General features: G+C 57.7%; 1 protein-coding gene across 1 annotated transcript in view; it reads right to left on the reverse strand.

Annotated features, from left to right (window-relative positions):
• Positions 1-24,716, reverse strand: part of LOC142189559 (uncharacterized) — a 222,967-nt gene that overhangs the window by 59,680 nt on the left and 138,571 nt on the right. The gene's annotated exons all lie outside the window — the stretch shown is intronic.

The raw sequence follows: 24,716 nt of genomic DNA on the forward strand, positions 1-24,716 counted from the left end.
TCTCCTCCCTCATAGACTGCTCCCCGTGTCTCCTCTCTCATAGACTGCTCCCCGTGTCTCCTCTCTCTCACACAGACTGCTCCCCGTGTCTCCTCTCTCATAGACTGCTCCCCGTGTCTCCTCTCTCACACAGACTGCTCCCCGTGTCTCCTCTCTCACACAGACTGCTCCCCGTCTCTCCTCTCTCACACAGACTGCTCCCAGTGTCTGCTCTCTCATAGACTGCTCCCAGTGTCTCCTCTCTCACACAGACTGCTCCCCGTGTCTCCTCTCTCACACAGACTGCTCCCCGTGTCTCCTCTCACACAGACTGCTCCCCGTGTCTCCTCTCTCATAGACTGCTCCCTATGTCTCCTCTCTCACACAGACTGCTCCCCGTGTCTCCTCTCTCATAGACTGCTCCCTATGTCTCCTCTCTCACACAGACTGCTCCCCGTATCTCCTCTCTCACACAGACTGCTCCCCGTGTCTCCTCTCTCACACAGACTGCTCCCCATGTCTCCTCTCTCACGCAGACTGCTCCCTATGTCTCCTCTCTCACACAGACTGCTCCCTATGTCTCCTCTCTCTCACAGACTGCTCCCCGTGTCTCCTCTCTCATACAGACTGCTCCCCGTGTCTCCTCTCTCACACAGACTGCTCCCCGTGTCTCCTCTCTCACACAGACTGCTCCCCGTGTCTCCTCTCTCATAGACTGCTCCCCGTGTCTCCTCTCTCATAGACTGCTCCCCGTGTCTCCTCTCTCACACATACTGCTCCCCATGTCTCCTCTCTCACAGACTGCTCCCCATGTCTCCTCTCTCACACAGACTGCTCCCCGTGTCTCCTCTCTCATAGACTGCTCCCCGTGTCTCCTCTCTCATACAGACTGCTCCCCGTGTCTCCTCTATCTCACAGACTGCTCCCCGTGCCTCCTCTCTCACACAGACTGCTCCCCATGTCTCCTCTCTCTCACAGACTGCTCCCCGTGTCTCCTCTCTCATAGACTGCTCCCCGTGTCTCCTCTCTCATACAGACTGCTCCCCGTGTCTCCTCTATCTCACAGACTGCTCCCCGTGTCTCCTCTCTCATAGACTGCTCCCCGTGTCTCCTCTCTCACACAGACTGCTCCCCGTGTCTCCTCTCTCATAGACTGCTCCCCGTGTCTCCTCTCTCACACAGACTGCTCCCAGTGTCTGCCCTCTCATAGACTGCTCCCCGTGTCTCCTCTCTCACACAGACTGCTCCCCGTGTCTTCTATCTCACACAGACTGCTCCCCGTGTCTCCTCTCTCACACAGACTGCTCCCCGTGTCTCCTCTCTCTCATAGACTGCTCCCCGTGTCTCCTCTCTCACACAGACTGCTCCCTATGTCTCCTCTCTCACACAGACTGCTCCCCGTGTCTCCTCTCTCTCATAGACTGCTCCCCGTGTCTCCTCTCTCACACAGACTGCTCCCTATGTCTCCTCTCTCACACAGACTGCTCCCCATGTCTCCACTCTCACACAGACTGCTCCCCATGTCTTCTCTCTCACACAGACTGCTCCCCGTGTCTCCTCTCTCACACAGACTGCTCCCCGTGTCTCCTCTCTCTCATAGACTGCTCCCCGTGTCTCCTCTCTCACACAGACTGCTCCCCGTGTCTCCTCTCTCATAGACTGCTCCCTATGTCTCCTCTCTCTCACAGACTGCTCCCCGTGTCTCCTCTCTCACACAGACTGCTCCCTATGTCTCCTCTCTCACACAGACTGCTCCCCGTGTCTCCTCTCTCATAGACTGCTCCCCGTGTCTCCTCTCTCACACAGACTGCTCCCCGTGTCTCCTCTCTCATAGACTGCTCCCCGTGTCTCCTCTCTCACACAGACTGCTCCCCATGCCTCCTCTCTCACACAGACTGCTCCCCGTGTCTCCTCTCTCATAGACTGCTCCCCGTGTCTCCTCTCTCAGACTGCTCCCTATGTCTCCTCTCTCACACAAACTGCTCCCCGTGTCTCCTCTCTCTCACACAGACTGCTCCCCGTGCCTCCTCTCTCACACAGACTGCTCCCCGTGTCTCCTCTCTCACACAGACTGCTCCCCATGTCTCCTCTCTCACACAGACTGCTCCCCATGTCTCCTCTCTCACACAGACTGCTCCCTATGTCTCCTCTCTCACACAGACTGCTCCCCATGTCTCCTCTCTCACGCAGACTGCTCCCTATGTCTCCTCTCTCACACAGACTGCTCCCTATGTCTCCTCTCTCTCACAGACTGCTCCCCGTGTCTCCTCTCTCATACAGACTGCTCCCCGTGTCTCCTCTCTCTCACAGACTGCTCCCCGTGTCTCCTCTCTCACACAGACTGCTCCCCGTGTCTCCTCCCTCATAGACTGCTCCCCGTGTCTCCTCTCTCTCACACAGACTGCTCCCCGTGCCTCCTCTCTCACACAGACTGCTCCCCGTGTCTCCTCTCTCACACAGACTGCTCCCCGTGTCTCCTCTCTCACACAGACTGCTCCCCATGTCTCCTCTCTCACACAGACTGCTCCCCGTGTCTCCTCTCTCATAGACTGCTCCCCGTGTCTCCTCTCTCACACAGACTGCTCCCTATGTCTCCTCTCTCACACAGACTGCTCCCCGTGTCTCCTCTCTCATAGACTGCTCCCCGTGTCTCCTCTCTCACACAGACTGCTCCCTGTGTCTCCTCTCTCATAGACTGCTCCCCGTGTCTCCTCTCTCATAGACTGCTCCCCGTGTCTCCTCTCTCATAGACTGCTCCCCGTGTCTCCTCTCTCATAGACTGCTCCCCGTGTCTCCTCTCTCACACAGACTGCTCCCCGTGTCTCCTCTCTCACACAGACTGCTCCCCGTGTCTCCTCTCTCACACAGACTGCTCCCCATGTCTCCTCTCTCACACAGACTGCTCCCCGTGTCTCCTCTCTCACACAGACTGCTCCCCGTGTCTCCTCTCTCACACAGACTGCTCCCCATGTCTCCTCTCTCACACAAACTGCTCCCTATGTCTCCTCTCTCATAGACTGCTCCCCGTGTCTCCTCTCTCATAGACTGCTCCCCGTGTCTCCTCTCTCATAGACTGCTCCCCGTGTCTCCTCTCTCACAGACTGCTCCCCGTGTCTCCTCTCTCACACAGACTGCTCCCCATGTCTCCTCTCTCACACAGACTGCTCCCCGTGTCTCCTCTCTCATAGACTGCTCCCCGTGTCTCCTCTCTCACACAGACTGCTCCCCGTGTCTCCTCTCTCATAGACTGCTCCCCGTGTCTCCTCTCTCATAGACTGCTCCCCATGTCTCCTCTCTCACACAGACTGCTCCCCGTGTCTCCTCTCTCTCATAGACTGCTCCCCGTGTCTCCTCTCTCATAGACTGCTCCCTATGTCTCCTCTCTCACACAGACTGCTCCCCGTGTCTCCTCTCTCACACAGACTGCTCCCTATGTCTCCTCTCTCACACAGACTGCTCCCCGTGTCTCCTCTCTCATAGACTGCTCCCCGTGTCTCCTCTCTCACACAGACTGCTCCCTATGTCTCCTCTCTCACACAGACTGCTCCCCGTGTCTCCTCTCTCACACAGACTACTCCCCATGTCTCCTCTCTCACACAGACTGCTCCCCGTGTCTCCTCTCTCACACAGACTGCTCCCCGTATCTCCTCTCTCACACAGACTGCTCCCCGTGTCTGCTCTCTCATAGACTGCTCCCCGTGTCTGCTCTCTCATAGACTGCTCCCCGTGTCTCCTCTCTCACACAGACTGCTCCCTATGTCTCCTCTCTCACACAGACTGCTCCCCGTGTCTCCTCTCTCACACAGACTGCTCCCCGTGTCTCCTCTCTCATAGACTGCTCCCCGTGTCTCCTCTCTCACACAGACTGCTCCCAGTGTCTGCTCTCTCATAGACTGCTCCCCGTGTCTCCTCTCTCACACAGACTGCTCCCCGTGTCTCCTCTCTCACACAGACTGCTCCCCATGTCTCCTCTCTGACACAGACTGCTCCCCGTGTCTCCTCTCTCACACAGACTGCTCCCAGTGTCTGCTCTCTCATAGACTGCTCCCCGTGTCTCCTCTCTCACACAGACTGCTCCCCGTGTCTCCTCTCTCATAGACTGCTCCCCGTGTCTCCTCTCTCACACAGACTGCTCCCCGTGTCTCCTCTCTCATAGACTGCTCCCTATGTCTCCTCTCTCACACAGACTGCTCCCCGTGTCTCCTCTCTCATAGACTGCTCCCTATGTCTCCTCTCTCACACAGACTGCTCCCCGTATCTCCTCTCTCACACAGACTACTCCCCGTGTGTCCTCTCTCACACAGACTGCTCCCCATGTCTCCTCTCTCACGCAGACTGCTCCCTATGTCTCCTCTCTCACACAGACTGCTCCCTATGTCTCCTCTCTCTCACAGACTGCTCCCCGTGTCTCCTCTCTCATACAGACTGCTCCCCGTGTCTCCTCTCTCACACAGACTGCTCCCCGTGTCTCCTCTCTCACACAGACTGCTCCCCGTGTCTCCTCCCTCATAGACTGCTCCCCGTGTCTCCTCTCTCATAGACTGCTCCCCGTATCTCCTCCCTCTCACAGACTGCTCCCCGTGTCTCCTCTCTCACACATACTGCTCCCCATGTCTCCTCTCTCACACAGACTGCTCCCCATGTCTCCTCTCTCACACAGACTGCTCCCCGTGTCTCCTCTCTCATAGACTGCTCCCCGTGTCTCCTCTCTCATACAGACTGCTCCCCGTGTCTCCTCTATCTCACAGACTGCTCCCCGTGCCTCCTCTCTCACACAGACTGCTCCCCATGTCTCCTCTCTCTCACAGACTGCTCCCCGTGTCTCCTCTCTCATAGACTGCTCCCCGTGTCTCCTCTCTCATACAGACTGCTCCCCGGGTCTCCTCTATCTCACAGACTGCTCCCCGTGCCTCCTCTCTCACACAGACTGCTCCCCGTGTCTCTTCTCTCACACAGACTGCTCCCCGTGTCTCCTCTCTCACACAGACTGCTCCCCGTGTCTCCTCTCTCATAGACTGCTTCCCGTGTCTCCTCTCTCACACAGACTGCTCCCCGTGTCTCCTCTCTCATAGACTGCTCCCCGTGTCTCCTCTCTCACACAGACTGCTCCCCGTGTCTCATCTCTCACACAGACTGCTCCCAGTGTCTGCTCTCTCATAGACTGCTTCCCGTGTCTCTTCTCTCACACAGACTGCTCCCCGTGTCTCCTCTCTCATAGACTGCTCCCCGTGTCTCCTCTCTCACACAGACTGCTCCCTATGTCTCCTCTCTCACACAGACTGCTCCCCATGTCTCCACTCTCACACAGACTGCTCCCCATGTCTCCTCTCTCACACAGACTGCTCCCCATGTCTCCTCTCTCACACAGACTGCTCCCCATGTCTCCTCTCTCACACAGACTGCTCCCCATGTCTCCTCTCTCATAGACTGCTCCCCCTGTCTCCTCTCTCACACAGACTGCTCCCCGTATCTCTTCCCTCTCACAGACTGCTCCCCGTGCCTCCTCCCTCTCACAGACTGCTCCCCGTGTCTCCTCTCTCACACAGACTGCTCCCCGTGCCTCCTCTCTCACACAGACTGCTCCCCGTGTCTCCTCTCTCACACAGACTGCTCCCCGTGTCTCCTCTCTCACACAGACTGCTCCCCGTGTCTCCTCTCTCATAGACTGCTCCCCGTGTCTCCTCTCTCTCACAGACTGCTCCCCGTGCCTCCTCTCTCACACAGACTGCTCCCCGTGTCTCCTCTCTCACACAGACTGCTCCCCGTGTCTCCTCTCTCACACAGACTGCTCCCCGTGTCTCCTCTCTCACACAGACTGCTCCCCGTGTCTCCTCTCTCACACAGACTGCTCCCCGTGTCTCCTCTCTCACACAGACTGCTCCCCGTGTCTCCTCTCTCACAGACTGCTCCCCGTGTCTCCTCTCTCTCACAGACTGCTCCCCGTGCCTCCTCTCTCACACAGACTGCTCCCTATGTCTCCTCTCTCACACAGACTGCTCCCCATGTCTCCTCTCTCACACAGACTGCTCCCCGTGTCTCCTCTCTCATAGACTGCTCCCCATGTCTCCTCTCTCACACAGACTGCTCCCCGTGTCTCCTCTCTCACACAGACTGCTCCCTATGTCTCCTCTCTCACACAGACTGCTCCCCATGTCTCCTCTCTCACGCAGACTGCTCCCTATGTCTCCTCTCTCACACAGACTGCTCCCTATGTCTCCTCTCTCTCACAGACTGCTCCCCGTGTCTCCTCTCTCATACAGACTGCTCCCCGTGTCTCCTCTCTCTCACAGACTGCTCCCCGTGTCTCCTCTCTCACACAGACTGCTCCCCGTGTCTCCTCCCTCATAGACTGCTCCCCGTGTCTCCTCTCTCATAGACTGCTCCCCGTGTCTCCTCTCTCTCACACAGACTGCTCCCCGTGTCTCCTCTCTCATAGACTGCTCCCCGTGTCTCCTCTCTCACACAGACTGCTCCCCGTGTCTCCTCTCTCACACAGACTGCTCCCCGTCTCTCCTCTCTCACACAGACTGCTCCCAGTGTCTGCTCTCTCATAGACTGCTCCCAGTGTCTCCTCTCTCACACAGACTGCTCCCCGTGTCTCCTCTCTCACACAGACTGCTCCCCGTGTCTCCTCTCACACAGACTGCTCCCCGTGTCTCCTCTCTCATAGACTGCTCCCTATGTCTCCTCTCTCACACAGACTGCTCCCCGTGTCTCCTCTCTCATAGACTGCTCCCTATGTCTCCTCTCTCACACAGACTGCTCCCCGTATCTCCTCTCTCACACAGACTGCTCCCCGTGTCTCCTCTCTCACACAGACTGCTCCCCATGTCTCCTCTCTCACGCAGACTGCTCCCTATGTCTCCTCTCTCACACAGACTGCTCCCTATGTCTCCTCTCTCTCACAGACTGCTCCCCGTGTCTCCTCTCTCATACAGACTGCTCCCCGTGTCTCCTCTCTCACACAGACTGCTCCCCGTGTCTCCTCTCTCACACAGACTGCTCCCCGTGTCTCCTCTCTCATAGACTGCTCCCCGTGTCTCCTCTCTCATAGACTGCTCCCCATGTCTCCTCTCTCACAGACTGCTCCCCATGTCTCCTCTCTCACACAGACTGCTCCCCGTGTCTCCTCTCTCATAGACTGCTCCCCGTGTCTCCTCTCTCATACAGACTGCTCCCCGTGTCTCCTCTATCTCACAGACTGCTCCCCGTGCCTCCTCTCTCACACAGACTGCTCCCCATGTCTCCTCTCTCTCACAGACTGCTCCCCGTGTCTCCTCTCTCATAGACTGCTCCCCGTGTCTCCTCTCTCATACAGACTGCTCCCCGTGTCTCCTCTATCTCACAGACTGCTCCCCGTGTCTCCTCTCTCATAGACTGCTCCCCGTGTCTCCTCTCTCACACAGACTGCTCCCCGTGTCTCCTCTCTCATAGACTGCTCCCCGTGTCTCCTCTCTCACACAGACTGCTCCCAGTGTCTGCCCTCTCATAGACTGCTCCCCGTGTCTCCTCTCTCACACAGACTGCTCCCCGTGTCTTCTATCTCACACAGACTGCTCCCCGTGTCTCCTCTCTCACACAGACTGCTCCCCGTGTCTCCTCTCTCTCATAGACTGCTCCCCGTGTCTCCTCTCTCACACAGACTGCTCCCTATGTCTCCTCTCTCACACAGACTGCTCCCCGTGTCTCCTCTCTCTCATAGACTGCTCCCCGTGTCTCCTCTCTCACACAGACTGCTCCCTATGTCTCCTCTCTCACACAGACTGCTCCCCGTGTCTCCTCTCTCACACAGACTGCTCCCCATGTCTCCTCTCTCACACAGACTGCTCCCCGTGTCTCCTCTCTCATAGACTGCTCCCCGTGTCTCCTCTCTCACACAGACTGCTCCCTATGTCTCCTCTCTCATAGACTGCTCCCCGTGTCTCCTCTCTCATAGACTGCTCCCCGTGTCTCCTCTCTCACACAGACTGCTCCCCGTGTCTCCTCTCTCACACAGACTGCTCCCCATGTCTCCTCTCACACAGACTGCTCCCCGTGTCTCCTCTCTCATAGACTGCTCCCCGTGTCTCCTCTCTCATAGACTGCTCCCCGTGTCTCCTCTCTCACACAGACTGCTCCCTATGTCTCCTCTCTCACACAGACTGCTCCCTATGTCTCCTCTCTCACACAGACTGCTCCCCGTGTCTCCTCTCTCATAGACTGCTCCCTATGTCTTCTCTCTCACACAGACTGCTCCCCGTGTCTCCTCTCTCACACAGACTGCTCCCCGTGTCTCCTCTCTCTCATAGACTGCTCCCCGTGTCTCCTCTCTCACACAGACTGCTCCCCGTGTCTCCTCTCTCATAGACTGCTCCCTATGTCTCCTCTCTCTCACAGACTGCTCCCCGTGTCTCCTCTCTCACACAGACTGCTCCCTATGTCTCCTCTCTCACACAGACTGCTCCCCGTGTCTCCTCTCTCATAGACTGCTCCCCGTGTCTCCTCTCTCACACAGACTGCTCCCCGTGTCTCCTCTCTCATAGACTGCTCCCCGTGTCTCCTCTCTCACACAGACTGCTCCCCATGCCTCCTCTCTCACACAGACTGCTCCCCGTGTCTCCTCTCTCATAGACTGCTCCCCGTGTCTCCTCTCTCAGACTGCTCCCTATGTCTCCTCTCTCACACAAACTGCTCCCCGTGTCTCCTCTCTCTCACACAGACTGCTCCCCGTGCCTCCTCTCTCACACAGACTGCTCCCCGTGTCTCCTCTCTCACACAGACTGCTCCCCATGTCTCCTCTCTCACACAGACTGCTCCCCATGTCTCCTCTCTCACACAGACTGCTCCCTATGTCTCCTCTCTCACACAGACTGCTCCCCATGTCTCCTCTCTCACGCAGACTGCTCCCTATGTCTCCTCTCTCACACAGACTGCTCCCTATGTCTCCTCTCTCTCACAGACTGCTCCCCGTGTCTCCTCTCTCATACAGACTGCTCCCCGTGTCTCCTCTCTCTCACAGACTGCTCCCCGTGTCTCCTCTCACACAGACTGCTCCCCGTGTCTCCTCCCTCATAGACTGCTCCCCGTGTCTCCTCTCTCTCACACAGACTGCTCCCCGTGCCTCCTCTCTCACACAGACTGCTCCCCGTGTCTCCTCTCTCACACAGACTGCTCCCCGTGTCTCCTCTCTCACACAGACTGCTCCCCGTGTCTCCTCTCTCACACAGACTGCTCCCAGTGTCTGCTCTCTCATAGACTGCTCCCCGTGTCTCCTCTCTCACACAGACTGCTCCCCGTGTCTTCTCTGTCACACAGACTGCTCCCCGTGTCTCCTCTCTCACACAGACTGCTCCCCGTGTCTCCTCTCTCACACAGACTGCTCCCCATGTCTCCTCTCTCACACAGACTGCTCCCCGTGTCTCCTCTCTCATAGACTGCTCCCCGTGTCTCCTCTCTCACACAGACTGCTCCCTATGTCTCCTCTCTCACACAGACTGCTCCCCGTGTCTCCTCTCTCATAGACTGCTCCCCGTGTCTCCTCTCTCACACAGACTGCTCCCTATGTCTCCTCTCTCATAGACTGCTCCCCGTGTCTCCTCTCTCATAGACTGCTCCCCGTGTCTCCTCTCTCATAGACTGCTCCCCGTGTCTCCTCTCTCACACAGACTGCTCCCCGTGTCTCCTCTCTCACACAGACTGCTCCCCGTGTCTCCTCTCTCACACAGACTGCTCCCCATGTCTCCTCTCTCACACAGACTGCTCCCCGTGTCTCCTCTCTCACACAGACTGCTCCCCGTGTCTCCTCTCTCACACAGACTGCTCCCCATGTCTCCTCTCTCACACAAACTGCTCCCTATGTCTCCTCTCTCATAGACTGCTCCCCGTGTCTCCTCTCTCATAGACTGCTCCCCGTGTCTCCTCTCTCATAGACTGCTCCCCGTGTCTCCTCTCTCACAGACTGCTCCCCGTGTCTCCTCTCTCACACAGACTGCTCCCCATGTCTCCTCTCTCACACAGACTGCTCCCCGTGTCTCCTCTCTCATAGACTGCTCCCCGTGTCTCCTCTCTCACACAGACTGCTCCCCGTGTCTCCTCTCTCATAGACTGCTCCCCGTGTCTCCTCTCTCATAGACTGCTCCCCATGTCTCCTCTCTCACACAGACTGCTCCCCGTGTCTCCTCTCTCTCATAGACTGCTCCCCGTGTCTCCTCTCTCATAGACTGCTCCCTATGTCTCCTCTCTCACACAGACTGCTCCCCGTGTCTCCTCTCTCACACAGACTGCTCCCTATGTCTCCTCTCTCACACAGACTGCTCCCCGTGTCTCCTCTCTCATAGACTGCTCCCCGTGTCTCCTCTCTCACACAGACTGCTCCCTATGTCTCCTCTCTCACACAGACTGCTCCCCGTGTCTCCTCTCTCACACAGACTACTCCCCATGTCTCCTCTCTCACACAGACTGCTCCCCGTGTCTCCTCTCTCACACAGACTGCTCCCCGTATCTCCTCTCTCACACAGACTGCTCCCCGTGTCTGCTCTCTCATAGACTGCTCCCCGTGTCTGCTCTCTCATAGACTGCTCCCCGTGTCTCCTCTCTCACACAGACTGCTCCCTATGTCTCCTCTCTCACACAGACTGCTCCCCGTGTCTCCTCTCTCACACAGACTGCTCCCCGTGTCTCCTCTCTCATAGACTGCTCCCCGTGTCTCCTCTCTCACACAGACTGCTCCCAGTGTCTGCTCTCTCATAGACTGCTCCCCGTGTCTCCTCTCTCACACAGACTGCTCCCCGTGTCTCCTCTCTCACACAGACTGCTCCCCATGTCTCCTCTCTGACACAGACTGCTCCCCGTGTCTCCTCTCTCACACAGACTGCTCCCAGTGTCTGCTCTCTCATAGACTGCTCCCCGTGTCTCCTCTCTCACACAGACTGCTCCCCGTGTCTCCTCTCTCATAGACTGCTCCCCGTGTCTCCTCTCTCACAAAGACTGCTCCCCGTGTCTCCTCTCTCATAGACTGCTCCCTATGTCTTCTCTCTCACACAGACTGCTCCCCATGTCTCCTCTCTCACACAGACTGCTCCCCGTGTCTCCTCTCTCACACAGACTGCTCCCAGTGTCTGCTCTCTCATAGACTGCTCCCCGTGTCTGCTCTCTCATAGACTGCTCCCCGTGTCTCCTCTCTCACACAGACTGCTCCCCGTGTCTCCTCTCTCACACAGACTACTCCCCATGTCTCCTCTCTCACACAGACTGCTCCCCGTGTCTCCTCTCTCACACAGACTGCTCCCCGTATCTCCTCTCTCACACAGACTGCTCCCCGTGTCTGCTCTCTCATAGACTGCTCCCCGTGTCTGCTCTCTCATAGACTGCTCCCCGTGTCTCCTCTCTCACACAGACTGCTCCCTATGTCTCCTCTCTCACACAGACTGCTCCCCGTGTCTCCTCTCTCACACAGACTGCTCCCCGTGTCTCCTCTCTCATAGACTGCTCCCCGTATCTCCTCTCTCACACAGACTGCTCCCAGTGTCTGCTCTCTCATAGACTGCTCCCCGTGTCTCCTCTCTCACACAGACTGCTCCCCGTGTCTCCTCTCTCACACAGACTGCTCCCTATATCTCCTCTCTCACACAGACTGCTCCCCGTGTCTCCTCTCTCACACAGACTGCTCCCCGTGTCTCCTCTCTCATAGACTGCTCCCCGTATCTCCTCTCTCACACAGACTGCTCCCAGTGTCTGCTCTCTCATAGACTGCTCCCCGTGTCTCCTCTCTCACACAGACTGCTCCCCGTGTCTCCTCTCTCACACAAACTGTCCCCCATGTCTCCTCTCTCACACAGACTGCTCCCTATGTCTCCTCTCTCTCACAGACTGCTCCCCGTGCCTCCTCTCTCACACAGACTGTTCCCCGTGCCTTCTCTCTCACACAGACTGCTCCCCGTGTCTCCTCTCTCATAGACTGCTCCCCGTGTCTCCTCTCTCACACAGACTGCTCCCCGTGTCTCCTCTCTCACACAGACTGCTCCCCATGTCTCCTCTCTCACAGACTGCTCCCCGTGTCTCCTCTCTCATAGACTGCTCCCCGTGTCTCCTCTCTCACACAGACTGCTCCCTATGTCTCCTCTCTCACAGACTGCTCCCCGTGTCTCCTCTCTCTCACAGACTGCTCCCCGTGTCTCCTCTCTCACACAGACTGCTCGCCATGCCCTCTCTCACACAGACTGCTCGCCATGCCCTCTCTCACACAGACTGCTCCCCGTGTCTCCTCTCTCACAGACTGCTCCCCGTGTCTCCTCTCTCATAGACTGCTCCCCATGTCTCCTCTCTCACACAGACTGCTCCCCGTATCTCCTCCCTCTCACAGACTGCTCCCCGTGCCTCCTCTCTCTCACAGACTGCTCCCCGTGCCTCCTCTCTCACACAGACTGCTCCCCATGTCTCCTCTCTCACACAGACTGCTCCCTATGTCTCCTCTCTCACACAGACTGCTCCCTATGTCTCCTCTCTCACACAGACTGCTCCCCATGTCTCCTCTCTCACGCAGACTGCTCCCTATGTCTCCTCTCTCACACAGACTGCTCCCTATGTCTCCTCTCTCTCACAGACTGCTCCCCGTGTCTCCTCTCTCATACAGACTGCTCCCCGTGTCTCCTCTCTCTCACAGACTGCTCCCCGTGTCTCCTCTCTCACACAGACTGCTCCCCGTGTCTCCTCCCTCATAGACTGCTCCCCGTGTCTCCTCTCTCATAGACTGCTCCCCGTGTCTCCTCTCTCTCACACAGACTGCTCCCCGTGTCTCCTCTCTCATAGACTGCTCCCCGTGTCTCCTCTCTCTCACACAGACTGCTCCCCGTGTCTCCTCTCTCTCACACAGACTGCTCCCCGTGTCTCCTCTCTCATAGACTGCTCCCCGTGTCTCCTCTCTCACACAGACTGCTCCCCGTGTCTCCTCTCTCACACAGACTGCTCCCCGTGTCTCCTCTCTCACACAGACTGCTCCCAGTGTCTGCTCTCTCATAGACTGCTCCCAGTGTCTCCTCTCTCACACAGACTGCTCCCCGTGTCTCCTCTCTCTCATAGACTGCTCCCCGTGTCTCCTCTCTCACACAGACTGCTCCCCGTGTCTCCTCTCTCATAGACTGCTCCCTATGTCTCCTCTCTCTCACAGACTGCTCCCCGTGTCTCCTCTCTCACACAGACTGCTCCCTATGTCTCCTCTCTCACACAGACTGCTCCCCGTGTCTCCTCTCTCATAGACTGCTCCCCGTGTCTCCTCTCTCACACAGACTGCTCCCCGTGTCTCCTCTCTCATAGACTGCTCCCCGTGTCTCCTCTCTCACACAGACTGCTCCCCATGCCTCCTCTCTCACACAGACTGCTCCCCGTGTCTCCTCTCTCATAGACTGCTCCCCGTGTCTCCTCTCTCAGACTGCTCCCTATGTCTCCTCTCTCACACAAACTGCTCCCCGTGTCTCCTCTCTCTCACACAGACTGCTCCCCGTGCCTCCTCTCTCACACAGACTGCTCCCCGTGTCTCCTCTCTCACACAGACTGCTCCCCATGTCTCCTCTCTCACACAGACTGCTCCCCATGTCTCCTCTCTCACACAGACTGCTCCCTATGTCTCCTCTCTCACACAGACTGCTCCCCATGTCTCCTCTCTCACGCAGACTGCTCCCTATGTCTCCTCTCTCACACAGACTGCTCCCTGTGTCTCCTCTCTCTCACAGACTGCTCCCCGTGTCTCCTCTCTCATACAGACTGCTCCCCGTGTCTCCTCTCTCTCACAGACTGCTCCCCGTGTCTCCTCTCTCACACAGACTGCTCCCCGTGTCTCCTCCCTCATAGACTGCTCCCCGTGTCTCCTCTCTCTCACACAGACTGCTCCCCGTGCCTCCTCTCTCACACAGACTGCTCCCCGTGTCTCCTCTCTCACACAGACTGCTCCCCGTGTCTCCTCTCTCACACAGACTGCTCCCCGTGTCTCCTCTCTCACACAGACTGCTCCCAGTGTCTGCTCTCTCATAGACTGCTCCCCGTGTCTCCTCTCTCACACAGACTGCTCCCCGTGTCTTCTCTGTCACACAGACTGCTCCCCGTGTCTCCTCTCTCACACAGACTGCTCCCCGTGTCTCCTCTCTCACACAGACTGCTCCCCATGTCTCCTCTCTCACACAGACTGCTCCCCGTGTCTCCTCTCTCATAGACTGCTCCCCGTGTCTCCTCTCTCACACAGACTGCTCCCTATGTCTCCTCTCTCACACAGACTGCTCCCCGTGTCTCCTCTCTCATAGACTGCTCCCCGTGTCTCCTCTCTCACACAGACTGCTCCCTATGTCTCCTCTCTCATAGACTGCTCCCCGTGTCTCCTCTCTCATAGACTGCTCCCCGTGTCTCCTCTCTCATAGACTGCTCCCCGTGTCTCCTCTCTCACACAGACTGCTCCCCGTGTCTCCTCTCTCACACAGACTGCTCCCCGTGTCTCCTCTCTCACACAGACTGCTCCCCATGTCTCCTCTCTCACACAGACTGCTCCCCGTGTCTCCTCTCTCACACAGACTGCTCCCCGTGTCTCCTCTCTCACACAGACTGCTCCCCATGTCTCCTCTCTCACACAAACTGCTCCCTATGTCTCCTCTCTCATAGACTGCTCCCCGTGTCTCCTCTCTCATAGACTGCTCCCCGTGTCTCCTCTCTCATAGACTGCTCCCCGTGTCTCCTCTCTCACAGACTGCTCCCCGTGTCTCCTCTCTCACACAGACTGCTCCCCATGTCTCCTCTCTCACACAGACTGCTCCCCGTGTCTCCTCTCTCATAGACTGCTCCCCGTGTCTCCTCTCTCACACAGACTGCTCCCCGTGTCTCCTCTCTCATAGACTGCTCCCCGTGTCTCCTCTCTCATAGACTGCTCCCCATGTCTCCTCTCTCACACAGACTGCTCCCCGTGTCTCCTCTCTCTCATAGACTGCTCCCCGTGTCTCCTCTCTCATAGACTGCTCCCTATGTCTCCTCTCTCACACAGACTGCTCCCCGTGTCTCCTCTCTCACACAGACTGCTCCCTATGTCTCCTCTCTCACACAGACTGCTCCCCGTGTCTCCTCTCTCATAGACTGCTCCCCGTGTCTCCTCTCTCACACAGACTGCTCCCTATGTCTCCTCTCTCACACAGACTGCTCCCCGTGTCTCCTCTCTCACACAGACTACTCCCCATGTCTCCTCTCTCACACAGACTGCTCCCCGTGTCTCCTCTCTCACACAGACTGCTCCCCGTATCTCCTCTCTCACACAGACTGCTCCCCGTGTCTGCTCTCTCATAGACTGCTCCCCGTGTCTGCTCTCTCATAGACTGCTCCCCGTGTCTCCTCTCTCACACAGACTGCTCCCTATGTCTCCTCTCTCACACAGACTGCTCCCCGTGTCTCCTCTCTCACACAGACTGCTCCCCGTGTCTCCTCTCTCATAGACTGCTCCCCGTGTCTCCTCTCTCACACAGACTGCTCCCAGTGTCTGCTCTCTCATAGACTGCTCCCCGTGTCTCCTCTCTCACACAGACTGCTCCCCGTGTCTCCTCTCTCACACAGACTGCTCCCCATGTCTCCTCTCTGACACAGACTGCTCCCCGTGTCTCCTCTCTCACACAGACTGCTCCCAGTGTCTGCTCTCTCATAGACTGCTCCCCGTGTCTCCTCTCTCACACAGACTGCTCCCCGTGTCTCCTCTCTCATAGACTGCTCCCCGTGTCTCCTCTCTCACACAGACTGCTCCCCGTGTCTCCTCTCTCATAGACTGCTCCCTATGTCTTCTCTCTCACACAGACTGCTCCCCATGTCTCCTCTCTCACACAGACTGCTCCCCGTGTCTCCTCTCTCACACAGACTGCTCCCAGTGTCTGCTCTCTCATAGACTGCTCCCCGTGTCTGCTCTCTCATAGACTGCTCCCCGTGTCTCCTCTCTCACACAGACTGCTCCCCGTGTCTCCTCTCTCACACAGACTACTCCCCGTGTCTCCTCTCTCACACAGACTGCTCCCCGTGTCTCCTCTCTCACACAAACTGTCCCCCATGTCTCCTCTCTCACACAGACTGCTCCCTATGTCTCCTCTCTCTCACAGACTGCTCCCCGTGCCTCCTCTCTCACACAGACTGCTCCCCGTGCCTCCTCTCTCACACAGACTGCTCCCCGTGTCTCCTCTCTCATAGACTGCTCCCCGTGTCTCCTCTCTCACACAGACTGCTCCCCGTGTCTCCTCTCTCACACAGACTGCTCCCCATGTCTCCTCTCTCACAGACTGCTCCCCGTGTCTCCTCTCTCATAGACTGCTCCCCGTGTCTCCTCTCTCACACAGACTGCTCCCTATGTCTCCTCTCTCACAGACTGCTCCCCGTGTCTCCTCTCTCTCACAGACTGCTCCCCGTGTCTCCTCTCTCACACAGACTGCTCGCCATGCCCTCTCTCACACAGACTGCTCGCCATGCCCTCTCTCACACAGACTGCTCCCCGTGTCTCCTCTCTCACAGACTGCTCCCCGTGTCTCCTCTCTCACAGACTGCTCCCCGTGTCTCCTCTCTCATAGACTGCTCCCCATGTCTCCTCTCTCACACAGACTGCTCCCCGTATCTCCTCCCTCTCACAGACTGCTCCCCGTGCCTCCTCTCTCTCACAGACTGCTCCCCGTGCCTCCTCTCTCACACAGACTGCTCCCCATGTCTCCTCTCTCACACAGACTGCTCCCTATGTCTCCTCTCTCACACAGACTGCTCCCTATGTCTCCTCTCTCACACAGACTGCTCCCCATGTCTCCTCTCTCACGCAGACTGCTCCCTATGTCTCCTCTCTCACACAGACTGCTCCCTATGTCTCCTCTCTCTCACAGACTGCTCCCCGTGTCTCCTCTCTCATACAGACTGCTCCCCGTGTCTCCTCTCTCTCACAGACTGCTCCCCGTGTCTCCTCTCTCACACAGACTGCTCCCCGTGTCTCCTCCCTCATAGACTGCTCCCCGTGTCTCCTCTCTCATAGACTGCTCCCCGTGTCTCCTCTCTCTCACACAGACTGCTCCCCGTGTCTCCTCTCTCATAGACTGCTCCCCGTGTCTCCTCTCTCTCACACAGACTGCTCCCCGTGTCTCCTCTCTCTCACACAGACTGCTCCCCGTGTCTCCTCTCTCATAGACTGCTCCCCGTGTCTCCTCTCTCACACAGACTGCTCCCCGTGTCTCCTCTCTCACACAGACTGCTCCCCGTGTCTCCTCTCTCACACAGACTGCTCCCAGTGTCTGCTCTCTCATAGACTGCTCCCAGTGTCTCCTCTCTCACACAGACTGCTCCCCGTGTCTCCTCTCTCACACAGACTGCTCCCCGTGTCTCCTCTCTCACACAGACTGCTCCCCGTGTCTCCTCTCTCATAGACTGCTCCCTATGTCTCCTCTCTCACACAGACTGCTCCCCGTATCTCCTCTCTCACACAGACTACTCCCCGTGTCTCCTCTCTCACACAGACTGCTCCCCATGTCTCCTCTCTCACGCAGACTGCTCCCTATGTCTCCTCTTTCACACAGACTGCTCCCTATGTCTCCTCTCTCACACAGACTGCTCCCCGTGTCTTCTATCTCACACAGACTGCTCCCCGTGTCTCCTCTCTCACACAGACTGCTCCCCGTGTCTCCTCTCTCACACAGACTGCTCCCCGTGTCTTCTATCTCACACAGACTGCTCCCCGTGTCTCCTCTCTCTCATAGACTGCTCCCCGTGTCTCCTCTCTCACACATACTGCTCCCCATGTCTCCTCTCTCACACAGACTGCTCCCCATGTCTCCTCTCTCACACAGACTGCTCCCCGTGTCTCCTCTCTCATAGACTGCTCCCCGTGTCTCCTCTCTCATACAGACTGCTCCCCGTGTCTCCTCTCTCATAGACTGCTCCCTATGTCTCCTCTCTCTCACAGACTGCTCCCCGTGTCTCCTCTCTCACACAGACTGCTCCCCGTGTCTCCTCTCTCACACAGACTGCTCCCCGTGTCTCCTCTCTCATAGACTGCTCCCTATGTCTCCTCTCTCTCACAGACTGCTCCCCGTGCCTCCTCTCTCACACAGACTGCTCCCCATGTCTCCTCTCTCTCACAGACTGCTCCCCGTGTCTCCTCTCTCATAGACTGCTCCCCGTGTCTCCTCTCTCATACAGACTGCTCCCCGGGTCTCCTCTATCTCACAGACTGCTCCCCGTGCCTCCTCTCTCACACAGACTGCTCCCCGTGTCTCTTCTCTCACACAGACTGCTCCCCGTGTCTCCTCTCTCACACAGACTGCTCCCCGTGTCTCCTCTCTCATAGACTGCTCCCCGTGTCTCCTCTCTCACACAGACTGCTCCCCGTGTCTCCTCTCTCATAGACTGCTCCCCGTGCCTCCTCTCTCACACAGACTGCTCCCCGTGTCTCTTCTCTCACACAGACTGCTCCCCGTGTCTCCTCTCTCACACAGACTGCTCCCCGTGTCTCCTCTCTCATAGACTGCTCCCCGTGTCTCCTCTCTCACACAGACTGCTCCCCATGTCTCCTCTCTCACGCAGACTGCTCCCTATGTCTCCTCTTTCACACAGACTGCTCCCTATGTCTCCTCTCTCACACAGACTGCTCCCCGTGTCTTCTATCTCACACAGACTGCTCCCCGTGTCTCCTCTCTCATACAGACTGCTCCCCGTGTCTCCTCTCTCACACAGACTGCTCCCCGTGTCTTCTATCTCACACAGACTGCTCCCCGTGTCTCCTCTCTCTCATAGACTGCTCCCCGTGTCTCCTCTCTCACACATACTGCTCCCCATGTCTCCTCTCTCACACAGACTGCTCCCCATGTCTCCTCTCTCACACAGACTGCTCCCCGTGTCTCCTCTCTCATAGACTGCTCCCCGTGTCTCCTCTCTCATACAGACTGCTCCCCGTGTCTCCTCTCTCATAGACTGCTCCCTATGTCTCCTCTCTCTCACAGACTGCTCCCCGTGTCTCCTCTCTCACACAGACTGCTCCCCGTGTCTCCTCTCTCACACAGACTGCTCCCCGTGTCTCCTCTCTCATAGACTGCTCCCTATGTCTCCTCTCTCTCACAGACTGCTCCCCGTGCCTCCTCTCTCACACAGACTGCTCCCCATGTCTCCTCTCTCTCACAGACTGCTCCCCGTGTCTCCTCTCTCATAGACTGCTCCCCGTGTCTCCTCTCTCATACAGACTGCTCCCCGGGTCTCCTCTATCTCACAGACTGCTCCCCGTGCCTCCTCTCTCACACAGACTGCTCCCCGTGTCTCTTCTCTCACACAGACTGCTCCCCGTGTCTCCTCTCTCACACAGACTGCTCCCCGTGTCTCCTCTCTCATAGACTGCTCCCCGTGTCTCCTCTCTCACACAGACTGCTCCCCGTGTCTCCTCTCTCATAGACTGCTCCCCGTGTCTCCTCTCTCACACAGACTGCTCCCCGTGTCTCATCTCTCACACAGACTGCTCCCAGTGTCTGCTCTCTCATAGACTGCTCCCCGTGTCTCTTCTCTCACACAGACTGCTCCCCGTGTCTCCTCTCTCATAGACTGCTCCCCGTGTCTCCTCTCTCACACAGACTGCTCCCTATGTCTCCTCTCTCACACAGACTGCTCCCTATGTCTCCACTCTCACACAGACTGCTCCCCATGTCTCCTCTCTCACACAGACTGCTCCCTATGTCTCCACTCTCACACAGACTGCTCCCCATGTCTCCTCTCTCACACAGACTGCTCCCCATGTCTCCTCTCTCACACAGACTGCTCCCCATGTCTCCTCTCTCACACAGACTGCTCCCCATGTCTCCTCTCTCATAGACTGCTCCCCCTGTCTCCTCTCTCACACAGACTGCTCCCCGTATCTCTTCCCTCTCACAGACTGCTCCCCGTGTCTCCTCTCTCACACAGACTGCTCCCCGTATCTCCTCCCTCTCACAGACTGCTCCCCGTGTCTCCTCTCTCACACAGACTGCTCCCCGTGCCTCCTCTCTCACACAGACTGCTCCCCGTGTCTCCTCTCTCACACAGACTGCTCCCCGTGTCTCCTCTCTCACACAGACTGCTCCCCGTGTCTCCTCTCTCATAGACTGCTCCCCGTGTCTCCTCTCTCTCACAGACTGCTCCCCGTGCCTCCTCTCTCACACAGACTGCTCCCCGTGTCTCCTCTCTCACACAGACTGCTCCCCGTGTCTCCTCTCTCACACAGACTGCTCCCCGTGTCTCCTCTCTCACACAGACTGCTCCCCGTGTCTCCTCTCTCTCATAGACTGCTCCCCGTGTCTCCTCTCTCACACAGACTGCTCCCCATGTCTCCTCTCTCATAGACTGCTCCCCGTGTCTCCTCTCTCATAGACTGCTCCCCGTGTCTCCTCTCTCATAGACTGCTCCCTGTGTCTTCTCTCTCATAGACTGCTCCCCGTGTCTCCTCTCTCACACAGACTGCTCCCCGTGTCTCCTCTCTCATAGACTGCTCCCCGTATCTCCTCTCTCATAGACTGCTCCCCGTGTCTCCTCTCTCTCACACAGACTGCTCCCCGTGCCTCCTCTCTCACACAGACTGCTCCCCGTGTCTCCTCTCTCACACAGACTGCTCCCCGTGTCTTCTCTCTCATAGACTGCTCCCCGTGTCTCCTCTCTCACACAGACTGCTCCCAGTGTCTGCTCTCTCATAGACTGCTCCCCGTGTCTCCTCTCTCACACAGACTGCTCCCCGTGTCTTCTATCTCACACAGACTGCTCCCCGTGTCTCCTCTCTCTCACACAGACTGCTCCCCGTGCCTCCTCTCTCACACAGACTGCTCCCCGTGTCTCCTCTCTCACACAGACTGCTCCCCATGTCTCCTCTCTGACACAGACTGCTCCCCGTGTCTCCTCTCTCACACAGACTGCTCCCAGTGTCTGCTCTCTCATAGACTGCTCCCCGTGTCTCCTCTCTCACACAGACTGCTCCCCGTGTCTCCTCTCTCATAGACTGCTCCCCGTGTCTCCTCTCTCACACAGACTGCTCCCCGTGTCTCCTCTCTCATAGACTGCTCCCTATGTCTTCTCTCTCACACAGACTGCTCCCCATGTCTCCTCTCTCACACAGACTGCTCCCCGTGTCTCCTCTCTCACACAGACTGCTCCCAGTGTCTGCTCTCTCATAGACTGCTCCCCGTGTCTGCTCTCTCATAGACTGCTCCCCGTGTCTCCTCTCTCACACAGACTGCTCCCCGTGTCTCCTCTCTCACACAGACTACTCCCCGTGTCTCCTCTCTCACACAGACTGCTCCCCGTGTCTCCTCTCTCACACAAACTGTCCCCCATGTCTCCTCTCTCACACAGACTGCTCCCTATGTCTCCTCTCTCTCACAGACTGCTCCCCGTGCCTCCTCTCTCACACAGACTGCTCCCCGTGCCTCCTCTCTCACACAGACTGCTCCCCGTGTCTCCTCTCTCATAGACTGCTCCCCGTGTCTCCTCTCTCACACAGACTGCTCCCCGTGTCTCCTCTCTCACACAGACTGCTCCCCATGTCTCCTCTCTCACAGACTGCTCCCCGTGTCTCCTCTCTCATAGACTGCTCCCCGTGTCTCCTCTCTCACACAGACTGCTCCCTATGTCTCCTCTCTCACAGACTGCTCCCCGTGTCTCCTCTCTCTCACAGACTGCTCCCCGTGTCTCCTCTCTCACACAGACTGCTCGCCATGCCCTCTCTCACACAGACTGCTCGCCATGCCCTCTCTCACACAGACTGCTCCCCGTGTCTCCTCTCTCACAGACTGCTCCCCGTGTCTCCTCTCTCACAGACTGCTCCCCGTGTCTCCTCTCTCATAGACTGCTCCCCATGTCTCCTCTCTCACACAGACTGCTCCCCGTATCTCCTCCCTCTCACAGACTGCTCCCCGTGCCTCCTCTCTCTCACAGACTGCTCCCCGTGCCTCCTCTCTCACACAGACTGCTCCCCATGTCTCCTCTCTCACACAGACTGCTCCCTATGTCTCCTCTCTCACACAGACTGCTCCCTATGTCTCCTCTCTCACACAGACTGCTCCCCATGTCTCCTCTCTCACGCAGACTGCTCCCTATGTCTCCTCTCTCACACAGACTGCTCCCTATGTCTCCTCTCTCTCACAGACTGCTCCCCGTGTCTCCTCTCTCATACAGACTGCTCCCCGTGTCTCCTCTCTCTCACAGACTGCTCCCCGTGTCTCCTCTCTCACACAGACTGCTCCCCGTGTCTCCTCCCTCATAGACTGCTCCCCGTGTCTCCTCTCTCATAGACTGCTCCCCGTGTCTCCTCTCTCTCACACAGACTGCTCCCCGTGTCTCCTCTCTCATAGACTGCTCCCCGTGTCTCCTCTCTCTCACACAGACTGCTCCCCGTGTCTCCTCTCTCTCACACAGACTGCTCCCCGTGTCTCCTCTCTCATAGACTGCTCCCCGTGTCTCCTCTCTCACACAGACTGCTCCCCGTGTCTCCTCTCTCACACAGACTGCTCCCCGTGTCTCCTCTCTCACACAGACTGCTCCCAGTGTCTGCTCTCTCATAGACTGCTCCCAGTGTCTCCTCTCTCACACAGACTTCTCCCCGTGTCTCCTCTCTCACACAGACTGCTCCCCGTGTCTCCTCTCTCACACAGACTGCTCCCCGTGTCTCCTCTCTCATAGACTGCTCCCTATGTCTCCTCTCTCACACAGACTGCTCCCCGTGTCTCCTCTCTCATAGACTGTTCCCATGTCTCCTCTCTCACACAGACTGCTCCCCGTATCTCCTCTCTCACACAGACTACTCCCCGTGTCTCCTCTCTCACACAGACTGCTCCCCATGTCTCCTCTCTCACGCAGACTGCTCCCTATGTCTCCTCTTTCACACAGACTGCTCCCTATGTCTCCTCTCTCACACAGACTGCTCCCCGTGTCTTCTATCTCACACAGACTGCTCCCCGTGTCTCCTCTCTCACACAGACTGCTCCCCGTGTCTCCTCTCTCACACAGACTGCTCCCCGTGTCTTCTATCTCACACAGACTGCTCCCCGTGTCTCCTCTCTCTCATAGACTGCTCCCCGTGTCTCCTCTCTCACACATACTGCTCCCCATGTCTCCTCTCTCACACAGACTGCTCCCCATGTCTCCTCTCTCACACAGACTGCTCCCCGTGTCTCCTCTCTCATAGACTGCTCCCCGTGTCTCCTCTCTCATACAGACTGCTCCCCGTGTCTCCTCTCTCATAGACTGCTCCCTATGTCTCCTCTCTCTCACAGACTGCTCCCCGTGTCTCCTCTCTCACACAGACTGCTCCCCGTGTCTCCTCTCTCACACAGACTGCTCCCCGTGTCTCCTCTCTCATAGACTGCTCCCTATGTCTCCTCTCTCTCACAGACTGCTCCCCGTGCCTCCTCTCTCACACAGACTGCTCCCCATGTCTCCTCTCTCTCACAGACTGCTCCCCGTGTCTCCTCTCTCATAGACTGCTCCCCGTGTCTCCTCTCTCATACAGACTGCTCCCCGGGTCTCCTCTATCTCACAGACTGCTCCCCGTGCCTCCTCTCTCACACAGACTGCTCCCCGTGTCTCTTCTCTCACACAGACTGCTCCCCGTGTCTCCTCTCTCACACAGACTGCTCCCCGTGTCTCCTCTCTCATAGACTGCTCCCCGTGTCTCCTCTCTCACACAGACTGCTCCCCGTGTCTCCTCTCTCATAGACTGCTCCCCGTGTCTCCTCTCTCACACAGACTGCTCCCCGTGTCTCATCTCTCACACAGACTGCTCCCAGTGTCTGCTCTCTCATAGACTGCTCCCCGTGTCTCTTCTCTCACACAGACTGCTCCCCGTGTCTCCTCTCTCATAGACTGCTCCCCGTGTCTCCTCTCTCACACAGACTGCTCCCTATGTCTCCTCTCTCACACAGACTGCTCCCTATGTCTCCACTCTCACACAGACTGCTCCCCATGTCTCCTCTCTCACACAGACTGCTCCCTATGTCTCCACTCTCACACAGACTGCTCCCCATGTCTCCTCTCTCACACAGACTGCTCCCCATGTCTCCTCTCTCACACAGACTGCTCCCCATGTCTCCTCTCTCACACAGACTGCTCCCCATGTCTCCTCTCTCATAGACTGCTCCCCCTGTCTCCTCTCTCACACAGACTGCTCCCCGTATCTCTTCCCTCTCACAGACTGCTCCCCGTGTCTCCTCTCTCACACAGACTGCTCCCCGTATCTCCTCCCTCTCACAGACTGCTCCCCGTGTCTCCTCTCTCACACAGACTGCTCCCCGTGCCTCCTCTCTCACACAGACTGCTCCCCGTGTCTCCTCTCTCACACAGACTGCTCCCCGTGTCTCCTCTCTCACACAGACTGCTCCCCGTGTCTCCTCTCTCATAGACTGCTCCCCGTGTCTCCTCTCTCTCACAGACTGCTCCCCGTGCCTCCTCTCTCACACAGACTGCTCCCCGTGTCTCCTCTCTCACACAGACTGCTCCCCGTGTCTCCTCTCTCACACAGACTGCTCCCCGTGTCTCCTCTCTCACACAGACTGCTCCCCGTGTCTCCTCTCTCTCATAGACTGCTCCCCGTGTCTCCTCTCTCACACAGACTGCTCCCCATGTCTCCTCTCTCATAGACTGCTCCCCGTGTCTCCTCTCTCATAGACTGCTCCCCGTGTCTCCTCTCTCATAGACTGCTCCCTGTGTCTCCTCTCTCATAGACTGCTCCCCGTGTCTCCTCTCTCATAGACTGCTCCCTGTGTCTCCTCTCTCAT

This window comes from Leptodactylus fuscus, chromosome 1, assembly GCF_031893055.1.
Source record: "Leptodactylus fuscus isolate aLepFus1 chromosome 1, aLepFus1.hap2, whole genome shotgun sequence".
In the NCBI taxonomy this organism is placed as follows: domain Eukaryota; kingdom Metazoa; phylum Chordata; class Amphibia; order Anura; family Leptodactylidae; genus Leptodactylus; species Leptodactylus fuscus.